The sequence below is a fragment of the Amblyomma mixtum genome, chromosome 9 (assembly GCF_055824585.1).
Source record: "Amblyomma mixtum isolate Tamu chromosome 9, ASM5582458v1, whole genome shotgun sequence".
Taxonomy (NCBI): domain Eukaryota; kingdom Metazoa; phylum Arthropoda; class Arachnida; order Ixodida; family Ixodidae; genus Amblyomma; species Amblyomma mixtum.
This window is the reverse complement of record NC_143020.1, coordinates 74,761,280-74,772,743: the sequence shown is the minus strand read 5'-3', so window position 1 is coordinate 74,772,743 and position 11,464 is coordinate 74,761,280. Positions and strand designations below refer to the sequence as shown.

Genomic DNA, 11,464 nt, shown 5'->3' with positions numbered 1-11,464 from the left:
TTCACAGTGATGTTACTTATGTCGTAAATATCTCTGCACTAAAGTTGTGCCCATGACACTCTTCGCTGTGTAGTGAGCACTTATATTTAATTAAATTTAAATTAAACCTGTTCGTTTTGTGTAAATGTGGCCTGGTTTTTTCTCATAAGCTCTGGCTAGGCTAAATAGCGAACATTCATTTTGCATTTGTTTAGCGGCTCCAGAGCGAAATTGATCTTTTCTTTCTGTCCCTTGAACAATAACGCGCTGGTCGTCTGAATGAACACCAACCAACTCGCCCAGTATAGCGCACAGGAGCTGTCGTGGGTGTGGCTAGGTGGGGACACTGCGCGTGGCGGGTGCGTACTGCTAACAGGCATACATCTTCGTTAATACGTCCCCAGTATGCTAAATATGTCTAATGTGACAAATTGAGTAACGTCTGGAAAAATGCTTGCGTTTAGCGTAACTGAGAGTGCACACGCTAATGGTGCGGTGACTACATTAATTCATACTGCATACGCTGAGAACGGCCGGCGCGCATACGACTTGGGGCGGTGGAAGACATTCAACGAGCTCTCCTGATTGGCTGAGGAGGTATCTACCTTCCATAGTGCTGCAAAACAATTGTGATGTGACGCATAAGTAATATCTTTTGAATATTTGAATTACTTTTGCTCGCCTTTAAGCTGCCTTTTAGCTATAAGAGACACGAAGTTGTGTGCTGATTATAGGTGGATTGAAACTGACTTTTTTCTTCTGACACTCATTTGCTTGCAGGATTCCTCGCTAAATCCAAATGCCGAACCTCTGCGGCGAGGTAACCGTGCCAGCCTGCAGAGTGGCTCTCACGTCTTGCATCCTCGAACACGGAGACCTCTGTCATCTTCTGCGCGAGCTAAGGAGGTGAGTTTGCGCATCTGTCTAGGCGTTGTCATTTCCCTAGTGCAATTCTCTATTTTATAATTCTTCAAATCTGCACCTCGCGTAACTAGTACTGGTGCGCAATGGGCTAAAAGTCTCATTCCATCATAACTATCACAGACTCAATTTCTACAAATTGTTCTCGATGACGGGATATGTCGTCTTCTTGACTTCATTGCTTTGGGCTTCTTATTTGGCGTGTTTTTCTATATATAGATCTTACACTATTGCTGTTAAGCAGCAGAATCACTGTAGTACAATAAAACATTTTTTTTTCCTCTTTATCACTTTCTTGCAGAGTCCCTCGCCAAACCCCGGAGCGGGACCTTCCCTCCCTGATCAGCGTACCAGTGCGCAGCGTGCCGTTCGCGTCGTGAATTCTACAACGCAGGCACCTCGTCCTTCTTATGCTTAGGTGCTGCGGTAAGTGTGCGCACAATCTTTGACAGTTATGTTACTTATCTATGAAATTTTTGTGCACTAAAGCTGTACCTTTGGCGCTTTTTAGTGTGCACTGATATTTCATTAAATTCCAAATAAAGCAGTTAGTCTGTGTAAATGCTGTATGGCTTGTCCTCATATCCTCTGACTTGCCTAAATCACGGACATTTATTTTTTTATCTGTCGGCCGGCTCCGCTGATGTGATGAGTTTTTGAACCTCGCGTGTTTTTCGTTTTTTGTTGCAAATTGTGGGCAATATTCTGGAGGTGTTATAGTGCTATTGTGATGTCTTTCTTTTGCAGTCGGACACAAGGCGGCACACCACCGGGAAGGAATGCTGCTTCATAACGGTTGAGCGCCATCCCTCGGACCAGCGTGCACTGGTTAAAAACGTGTAAATGGTGGTCTTTCTATATGGCTGCGACCTACTGAATCTTATCAAGCCATCTGACCCGGATAAGAGCTCCCAGGAATCGTCGTGGTCCCAGGAAACGTAGTGAAACATCGTGAGATTGTTTCAGCAGTGTTCTCCGCCATTTTCTTATCGTGGTAATTATGTCAAAATAAAAGCACATTTCTTTCTCTTCAAAATCTGCTTTTGAATCACATATCTGCAGGCCATGTATGCTTGTGGACGACGCTTTGTTTGCATGGCATAGCGTAACTCAAACAGACGTGGGCACTGTGGCGGCGTCTAGCGACATGACTTCAAACCACCGCCACGCAAGTTAAAAAAAGTTATTCCGAATTATTGCTTCATTTCCAGGCGCTTATTTTTCGGTGTTGTTGTTGCAAGGTGAAAAGCTCTACACCAAGAAGAACAAGTACTCCTACGTTGGGTGTCTTTGGTTTTGCCACGTTGTGTTCCAGGATTCTTCGACATTAATTTTTAATATTGCAATACGGTACGGTAATTTTAGGGCAATATTAAACGTAAATGTTCAAAGATTCGATGCGGATAAAAATATTTCTTTTGAAATTTCTCCATCGCTCGCATTGAGTAGCTAAGGCTGGCATGAACGTATTGGTGGATTAAGCTCTGTCTTAAAGGTAAACTGCGTAGGTTTTAGAAATCAATGAGCTTAAGAAGGTCGAATGTGTGAAACTTACAGGTAAAGCATGCAAAGTCTCTTTGGGCTAGCACTTGAAATAGTGAAGTAATCGCCGATTAAAAACCCGAGCCCTTCAAGCTTCTCCGAAGCCCACAACACCAAGTGGGGGGCGCATGATTCCGTCATAGAAGGTATCGGTACATTTCCAAAGCTGAAATGCCTACTGTGAAGGAACAAAACCAACGCCACCAAAGGCGAACCCTTCTGAGAGTTGTTTTGCAGTGTCTGATGCTTCAGGGCAGGGTGTGCCTGAGGGGCCCTGTCAAGCTGTCTTCTGAGAAGCTTTTTTGTCCCTGTGGCCTGCATTTCTTTCTATGAAGTGCAAAATAAACCTTTTATTTGATTTGATTTGACAGCGGTAATTTGAAATCTTACCTTCCGTGACGTCACCCTGAGTTTTTCTGCACTCCTCATGTGCACTGAGGAGAAGGGCAGAAAACAATCGTCGATTACTTCACTATTTTCAATGCTAGTCCAAAACACTTGGCATGCTTTACCTACAGAGTACATAGATTTGAATCCTTGAATATCGCGAAATTCTCAAAAAAAGTGCTGCAGAGCCCCTTTCAGGGTATGACGTGAGAGCCTTATGGGCTAATTTCTATACATGCAGAAGGTCATTCTCTACTTTACATGCACAATATAAAGTAGAGGGCGCTGCAGGGACTTTTCCGTTTATCGGTAGCCAGCAGGTGCAGCCCGCACGCGCACCTTCGCTTACCAGGGATAAACGGCGTGTTGGGGAACTGTCGAAGAAGTGATGAGGTAAAATAACAGTTATAATCAACCTTTATTTTCGTTGCCCAGGAAAAACCCAAAAACCTTGGTGCTGGTACACCATACGCACTCACAAAAATATTAATTAATTTCTCCACAAAGGAAAACGAAGGTAATACAACAGTCAAGGCAATTAAAAAAAATACGCGTCAACTAGGCCCCTACTTTAGACAAAGGAGTGACTGCGAACATAAAGCATAAAAAAGCGAAAACATGTAAACAGCGGAAAATCAAAAACAGCAAGAAAAATAAATAACGAGTAAAAACAATAAAGAAAGGGAATGAAAACACGAAGGACCTATCACAGCAAAATACAATAAAAATAAACAAATCCAAGCCCGTACGAATATGAAATCTCTAAAATACTACCTAGAATACAATCATTTAGAGTAAAGAAATACTTTAAGTGAACGCCTTACAGAAAATCAGACCCGAGTCACGGTTTTAAAGTAAAAATCTTAATGAAAACAAGTGCAGTTGGCGAAAAAATTACGCAGGAAAAAAAACAAAAAAAATTATACGCGTGGAAATGCGCAGGTGAAATAAAAAAAATGCTTTAAAGGGGAAGTTATATGTGAAGAAAGGCCAGCTCAAAGTGGAAAGTTACGGACATCAAATAAAAACAAAGGGAGTTTTTATCAGGACAGTTACATCTTAGGCCCGTCTAAGCCAATGGTTGCTTTTGAGACGTAGCTCGACATCGTGATCTCAGCAGTATGGTTACAATACAAAGCTGCCGTTTAGATGCCAAGAATAAAGGAGAAACAGTAACAGCATAAGTAATAGACAGTAAGAGTAATGCATGCAAAAAAAAAGGTTATACAACGCATCGAAGCGATCGAGTAGTAGAACAAGTATCTATACAATTGCAATCCAAGTCTGACAAATGAAAGATGACAGGAAAAGCCTCTTTTTTATTTACTTGTATCCGACTACGCAGCGTAGGAGCAGCGCTCCGCTCTTAAAAGCTACAAGTTTTTCGCAGCCAATAAATCTCACGGACAGTGCTGCCAGTCAAGCTCCCCAGCAGAGGTGCACGAAATAGAAAGACGGAAGCCCCGGACACGCAGGAAGGCAACTATGGAATGTTTATACTTTATTTCTCCCCGGGCACACAGCTCCAGAGCGGCGGACAAAGCTTGCTTACGTCTTTATACGCAGCCAGCCTTTGAGCAACGCTCATAGTTTTCCTTTGGACGCCGCGATGTCAGTGAGGTCTATTTGGATTCATTGCGCGCTGATGGCGGCGACGTCAGAAGTAGAGTGCGAGATGTTGGCAGTGATACGCGCTAGATATCCGACTATCTATTATGGCGGTGGCGTCGTGTGTCGTATGAAGTAGTCAGTGAGGCACATATGTTCGCGTCGCCGCACGCTCAAAACCTAGTCGTGGCCGTAGAGTTTTTGTTCATTTATTTATTACCTTCTCCGCCCACCTTACACTCTCACCACCCCTGCACGCATATTTTCACCTTTCCACTCACACACTTGCGACTAGCGACGTACCCCTTCACCTGTCTCCAAACAAGTTCACTCGCTGTGGTACGGTGGTAAACGAAGCACTTCGAGGCCATGGGTAGCCGCCAGGGTGTACATGCGGTACACAACGCTACGTGTGCTAAGCTTTTAAGAAAGCTCCAGCAGTTCTGCCTCACCATGTCCTGTGACCACGGAACACCTTTCTTTGTGAGCTAAAGCTGAATGTCAGCTTTCCGCGTAGACTTGGTAGGTGCTTTTTCAAGAGCCACGCTGTGATATGGAGCATACTCCATGACAACAATGCTATTGGCCAGAATGCTTGGCAAAAGCTTGTCAGAGAACCACTTCTCTATGTAGTTGCCATCCATCTCAGAGCGGTACTCAGCGTGTTTTCCCTTTTCTGCCCTGAAAAATCCAGCAGCAGCGTCATCCACGAATCCTGTTTCACTGCTTCCAGCGTGACAAGGATCAAATCTGCCCCTTTGCCCGAAGGCGTAGCCAGTTCCGTTGTTAAACCTTCCAGGAAGGCATCCTGAGATTACTTCACGGTTTTTTTCCTGCCAGACGTATTCTTTTGTGTGCACTGCGTTGACCCAGGTTTCATCTAGGTAGGTGATGCACCTGTAAAGGCAACACAACCGAGTGCACGAGTTAATGCTTGTAAGTGAACAAACACACTGCAGCATGTAAGTAGGCAACCCACTGCAACAAAGAGACTGCTGGCCACTGTCACTCACAAACGCCCAAAGACAATCGAGAATAAGAATTATCTCGGCTTTATTGCTCCCTTGCTGGGGCTTATATTCCATGCTCAGGCGGCATTTGGTAGCTAGTTTATATTCGCTGTATGTTTGCATGGGGCACTTGAATAATTCAGCAACATTTGAAATTTCTTCCCTTGCGGCGACTGAGAACAAAAATTGCTAACGCTCGCAGCAGTAGCGACAGTAATACCCCTGTCAAGCGCACTAGTTAAGTGCACTTACGGGGAGTGCGCTTCGGCATCCCGAGTGACACTTTGGGCTACGCAGTGCTAAACGGAAAAGCAAAGTGCACTCGAAGTAAAAAAAAAATGGCGACAGAAAATGAGCGGAATTTCTGAACAGGACGATTGAAAAGAAAAAAAGGCTCATAATATTTGATTGCTTAACGTGATAGCGCAAATAAAACGAGGTTCAACAGTTTTTAACGATGAAAAAAAAATGAAAATAAAAGAAAAGCCAGGACAGGCCAAGACAACCCAGAATTTCGACGACAAACAAGATGGCGGCGGCCTGCGATGTTGCATCTGATCACGTCTATCTGTTTTGTTGCTTCGCTTGTATATATAACCAAGGAACTTTTTTCTGAAAACAGTGTTATAGCACGTAAAATAAAGTTGTAAATATTTTTTATGCACTCTAAATTTTGTACTATCGTAAGCGCTGGCGTCGAGGCTACGCATTCGGCAAGCAAAGTGTGGTCCGTGAACACACACCTAGCGGAGTGCGCTCTTCCGTGAGTGGCACTCACTTCCGTCGTCTGGATGTTGCAAAGTGTACTTACAGCAAGTGACGCTCTCCGTAAGTGCACTTAATTTGCCCGCTTTACGGGGATATAACTAGCACCACTGGAGGGACCGGCAGTGTACAGTGGGTGCTAATTCGATCATAGGGTGATGACGAGGTGGTACTATCCATTGCAGTGCTACGACATTTTTGGCAGTTTTGTTGTTTTTGTTTTCCTCCCCAGTTTGCATTTCGCGATTAAATCTGACCCATGAGGAGACGTGCCCCTCGCAAACGTAGCAAAAAACTGGCCGTGAAACGTCACCTCTCGTAAAAGGTCGGCAACAGCAACATGCTTAATACTATTTCTTTTAAATGTGTTATTCTGAAGCAACACGCACTGTTACGGCTACGAGGTTGCCACGCTGACACGAAGCTCTATATGCAGCCAGTCTAAACGTGCTGCGTAAGAAAATAAGCAAGGAACCACTCGTACCGGCCCTGCCCTCGGAATTCCTTGATCGCCCAGAGGTACCTGCGACGCAAGGCAATGATGTCATTTCGCTCGATCAGCGCAAGGTTCCGATTTCTTTTTCAAATGTGAATCCGATGTCCTTCATCAACCTCGACAACGTCGTTTTCTTGAAGTTCGGCAGGTCGTCGTCCTCACTGACAGCCTTTAGCACGCGGTCCTCACAGTGTTTAGCAGCACTGTCCAGTGTTGGGTTTTCCTTCTTCGCGGGCATACTGTGCACTTTCAGACGGATGGCATGGAATGTGCTGCTGTCATTCTTCGCGAGCTTGAACTCTTCACGTCGCGAGGTATTTTCTTTGTGCATGCCAAAGGCACGCACAGCGTTCCGCCTTGATTTTGGCAAAGTTACGGGGAGATACTCCGGTGTCATAGCTCACAGAACTCAGTACTTCCAGAACAGACCTCCGGAAAACGGATCCTGGTACGAGAGTACACATTTGCAATTACTTGCTTGGTGTGCCTTGATGGCTTGGATGTACCAACCTTCGGGAAAATGCGTACAGAAGAGGTGGCCGGGGCCGCTGAGCTTTACGCCATTTTCTCAAAAGTACAAGGGAGCCGGAAAGAGTAAACACGGCGGCAAGGCGGAAACATGGGCAAGTTTTTAATTATTCATTATTTTGTTCACAGCGCAAAGAACGGGAAAGACCAAAGCTTGTTCGTGTCACTCTTTCGTCTTTCCCGTTCTTGTTGCGCTGAGAACAAAAGGAGAGGCGGCCGGGGGCGCTCAGCTGGGCGCCATTTTCTCAAAAGTACAAGGGAGCCGGAAAGAGTAAACATAGCGGCCAGGGTTGCGGATACAGCGAGAACGTGAAATGAAAAAAAGAAGACAAACGGAAAATACAAAATCAGAGATCTCGATCGATTCTCTCGCAATAAGAGCGTTTCTTTGTCACTCTGATGACAAATATATTGTCCACTGCCGGCAAAGCATTTGTTACTTTTCGCTCACCACAAGCAACGCAATATTTTTTGTCGCGCAACCAAGTTGCGCAAAAAAGAGCGCTATTTTTTGCAGCGTTGCACCTGATGTATGAAACATCCCGTAGTTACGTGGACACAGCATCACGCTTTGAGCTACGTGGCCGTAGTGACAGAGAGATGTGCACTGCACCCTTTGGCGTCGACAAGGTTGTAGTCGAAGCGCGATTTAAGTGCACGAAGAAGGTCCCCAGGTGGTCGAAATTAAACCGTAGCCCTCCACTACGGCAACTCTATCACTCTGCTCTCACTCCAACCTTCCTCCCTCATTTACGGCGGGGTTCAGATGTCCACTGAGATATATGAGACAGATATTGCGTCATTTCCTTTTCCTAGAAGGCCAACGCCTTTGTTGGCGTTGACAACATTGTGGCGGAACAACGGTCATGACTCGTCAGAATGATTGTGTATATATATATATATATATATATATATATATATTGATACATGCATTCGAAGAAACAGAAGTAGCGCATGCGCTAGAAGAGGAAGAAGTTAGTTGGCTCTCTCGCGCACGCTCGAACCACTAGGAGACCGCCGCAGGTTTTTCGTCTCTGCGCGGGTGTTCTTTTTGGCGTTGCACGCTACAGTTTGGTGGAGCAGTGCTGGGTACGCTTCCCGACCTGCAAACTCCGTACAGCGTCACTACGGACCTCACACCGGTTCACCAGCGACCCAGCCGCCGTCTCCGCGGAGAGTCGCCTGAATTTGGGCCCCTTCCCCCGCCAACAAGGACGACGCAGCCTCGACCGCCGAGTCCAACTGACATGGCCACTGACACCAGGACCCAGCCGCCGATCCAGCCTCTACCGTCGAGTCCAACTGCCATGGCCGCTGACACCAGGCCCCTGGCGTCGATCCTTTGCCACCCACCGCGAACACCGCCATCTTTTCACGGTGACGTGTTCGAAGACGCTGAGGACTGGCTGGAGACGTTCGAGCGGGTCGCACGCTACAACGGCTGGTGCGACGACGAGCACAAGCTGAATAACGTCTACTTTGCCCTGGAAGAGTCTGCTCGGACGTGGTTTGAAAACCACGAGGCTACACTTCCCACCTGGGAGACGTTTTGCCGGAGTCTCCTGGCTACGTTCCCCAACGCTGACCGCCGGGAGAAGGCCGAAGCTGCGCTGCACACCCGAAATCAGCGCACGAACGAAAGCGTGCGCATGTACACCGAAGACATGGCCCGTCTTTTCAAGCGCGCCGACCCCAACATGACAGAGGAGAAGAAGCTGCGCCATCTCATGCGTGGGGTTAAGCAGGAGCTGTTCGCGGGCCTCGTGCGCAGCCCACCCCGCACGGTGGCGGAATTTCTAACCGAGGCGACCACGATGGAGACGACGCTGCAACAACGGGCCCGCCAGTACAACCGGGACATCAACTGCATGGTGCCCGAAGGCTTTTCGTCGTGTCTCGGCGGCAGTGCAGACACCTTGCGTGAACTAATTCGCTCCGTTGTCCGGGAGGAACTGCAACGGATCCATCTGCCTCAGGTTGCACCTGCGCCGCTGGCAGCGCTGTCCGAAGTTGTCAGGGACGAGGTGCGACAGGCTGCGCAGGCACCTCCTGTCCCCGAAGCGCCATCCCGGTTCGATGACCGACCCACGTACGCATCTGTTGTACGTCGCACGACAGGCTACGGTCCCATTACCCCAACGCCTGGCGTGAGCAACATCGGCACATGTCACGCAAGCGTGCCTGGCTACGGTGTGACCCCGTCGACCTCCGTGAGTAACATCGCCACGTATTCTGCAACCGCATCTGCTACAGCTGGGCCACGCCCTCGCAAGTCGGATTTGTGGCGTACACCGGACCGCAGGCCTCTCTGCTACCACTGTGGGGAGCCTGGTCACCTCTACCGCGCCTGTCCGTACCGCCAAGTGGGCCTTCGCGGTTTCCATCCCGACGCACCCTGCCCTCAGAACGGCGAACGACCGCATGAGATTGCACAGCATCTCTGGGCACGCCAGAACCCTGCCTACTCTGGAAGGCGCGAGTCCCGTTCCCCTTCGCCTCTCCGTTATCGCTCTTCCAGCCCTGGCCGCCAGAGTAGCTCTGCTGGCCGTCGCTCGCCGAGTCCGCGTCGGGAAAACTAACACCAGCGACCTCTGGAGGCAAGGCCGCTGACGTCGGGACGTGTCAAGATCCTCCATCGCGGAACCCTCGAGCCGACGATACCCGGACAGAGAGAGGCAGCGACAGTATCAGATACGCTGCATCCGATTTGCGTGTGACAATTGATGGCACTGACATTACCGCGCTGCTCGATACCGGTGCTGATTACTCTGTTATGAGCCGTGCCTTCACTGGAGAACTTAAGAAGATTCTGACACCGTGGACGGGGACCCCCATTCGCACCGCTGGTGGCCACCTAATTTCCCCTGTGGGCAAGTGCACGGCTAGAGTTGGGATTAGTGGTTTTACGTACGTTGGTGAATTTGTCGTACTCCCCGAGTGTTCCAGAGACTTGATTCTGGGGATCGACTTCCTGCAGTCGAACGGCGCTGTGATTGACTTTCAGGAGGCACGTGTCACGTTCTCGACCAAACAGGCCGTGGCGCGCTTTGACTCCCGCGATCCCTGCAGCAATGCTCTGCGCATTGTCGAGAACGACGTCACGGTGCCGCCGCGGTGCAGTGTTCTGGTGCTCGTGCGGAACGACCTCTTTCATGACTACGAGGGCCTAGCGGACAGCCATAGTCCACTGCTGCTTAAGCGGGGACTTGCCGTTGCAAGAGGTCTCGTCCAACTACGTGACGGCCGCACCCACGTCCTCCTGACTAACTTTGCCAACGAATATCAGCACCTGGCCAAAGGCATGGCTATTGCCTTCCTCCACGACGTTGCTGAGGTTCCAGGTTTGTGCACCGTGGGAGGACCCTCTCCGGATTATGCTGGCCCACATCACGTTCTTCAGTCAGTCAGAATAAATCCTGCCTTGCCGTCGGTTCAGAGGGATCTTCTGTCGGCCCTCTTGGCAGAATTTGCGGACTGTTTCGCTACGTGATCGAAGGTCGGCCGAACTCCACTCGCCAAGCATCGTATCATCACTGACGAGACTACGCGACCCGTCTGCCAGCGCCCATATCGTGTTTCCCCGGTGGAGAGAGAAGCCATTCAGAATCAGGTTGCCGAGATACTTGCAGACGATGTCATTCAGCCGTCCACCAGTCCGTGGGCATCGCCTGTGGTTCTTGTCAAAAAGAAGGACAATACTCTGCGTTTCTGCGTGGACTACAGGAAACTTAACAGCGTGACCAAAAAGGACGTTTACCCGCTGCCCAGGATAGATGACGCGCTCGACCGATTGCGGAACGCCAGATACTTCTCGTCATTGGATCTTAAAAGCGGGTACTGGCAAATCGAAGTGGACGAGAGAGACCGGGAGAAGACGGCTTTCGTGACGCCTGACGGCCTCTATGAGTTTAAAGTGCTCCCATTTGGTCTGTGCTCAGCACCGGCTACTTTCCAACGCATGATGGACACTGTCCTCTCCGGCTTGAAATGGCAGTCCTGCCTGGTGTACCTGGACGATGTCGTTATATTTTCGCCCACCTTTGACCAACACTTGGAGCGGTTGCGCATTGTGCTACAAGCGCTCAAATCCGCGCAACTCACCATCAAAGCCGAGAAATGCCATTTTGGCTTTGAGGAACTTTGCTTTCTTGGTCACGTTGTCAGCGCGCAAGGTGTTCGCCCGGACCCTGACAAGACTGCTGCCGTCTCAGGTTTTCCACGCCCAACT

General features: G+C 48.9%; 1 long non-coding RNA gene across 1 annotated transcript; it reads left to right on the top strand.

Annotated features, from left to right (window-relative positions):
• The first annotated feature begins 780 nt into the window (after positions 1–780).
• LOC149329752 (uncharacterized) lies at positions 781–1,802 on the top strand. Its single transcript, XR_016285746.1, has 3 exons — positions 781–885; positions 1,202–1,326; positions 1,648–1,802. It is a non-coding gene; the product is annotated as an uncharacterized LOC149329752 (long non-coding RNA).
• Positions 1,803–11,464: the final 9,662 nt, after the last annotated feature.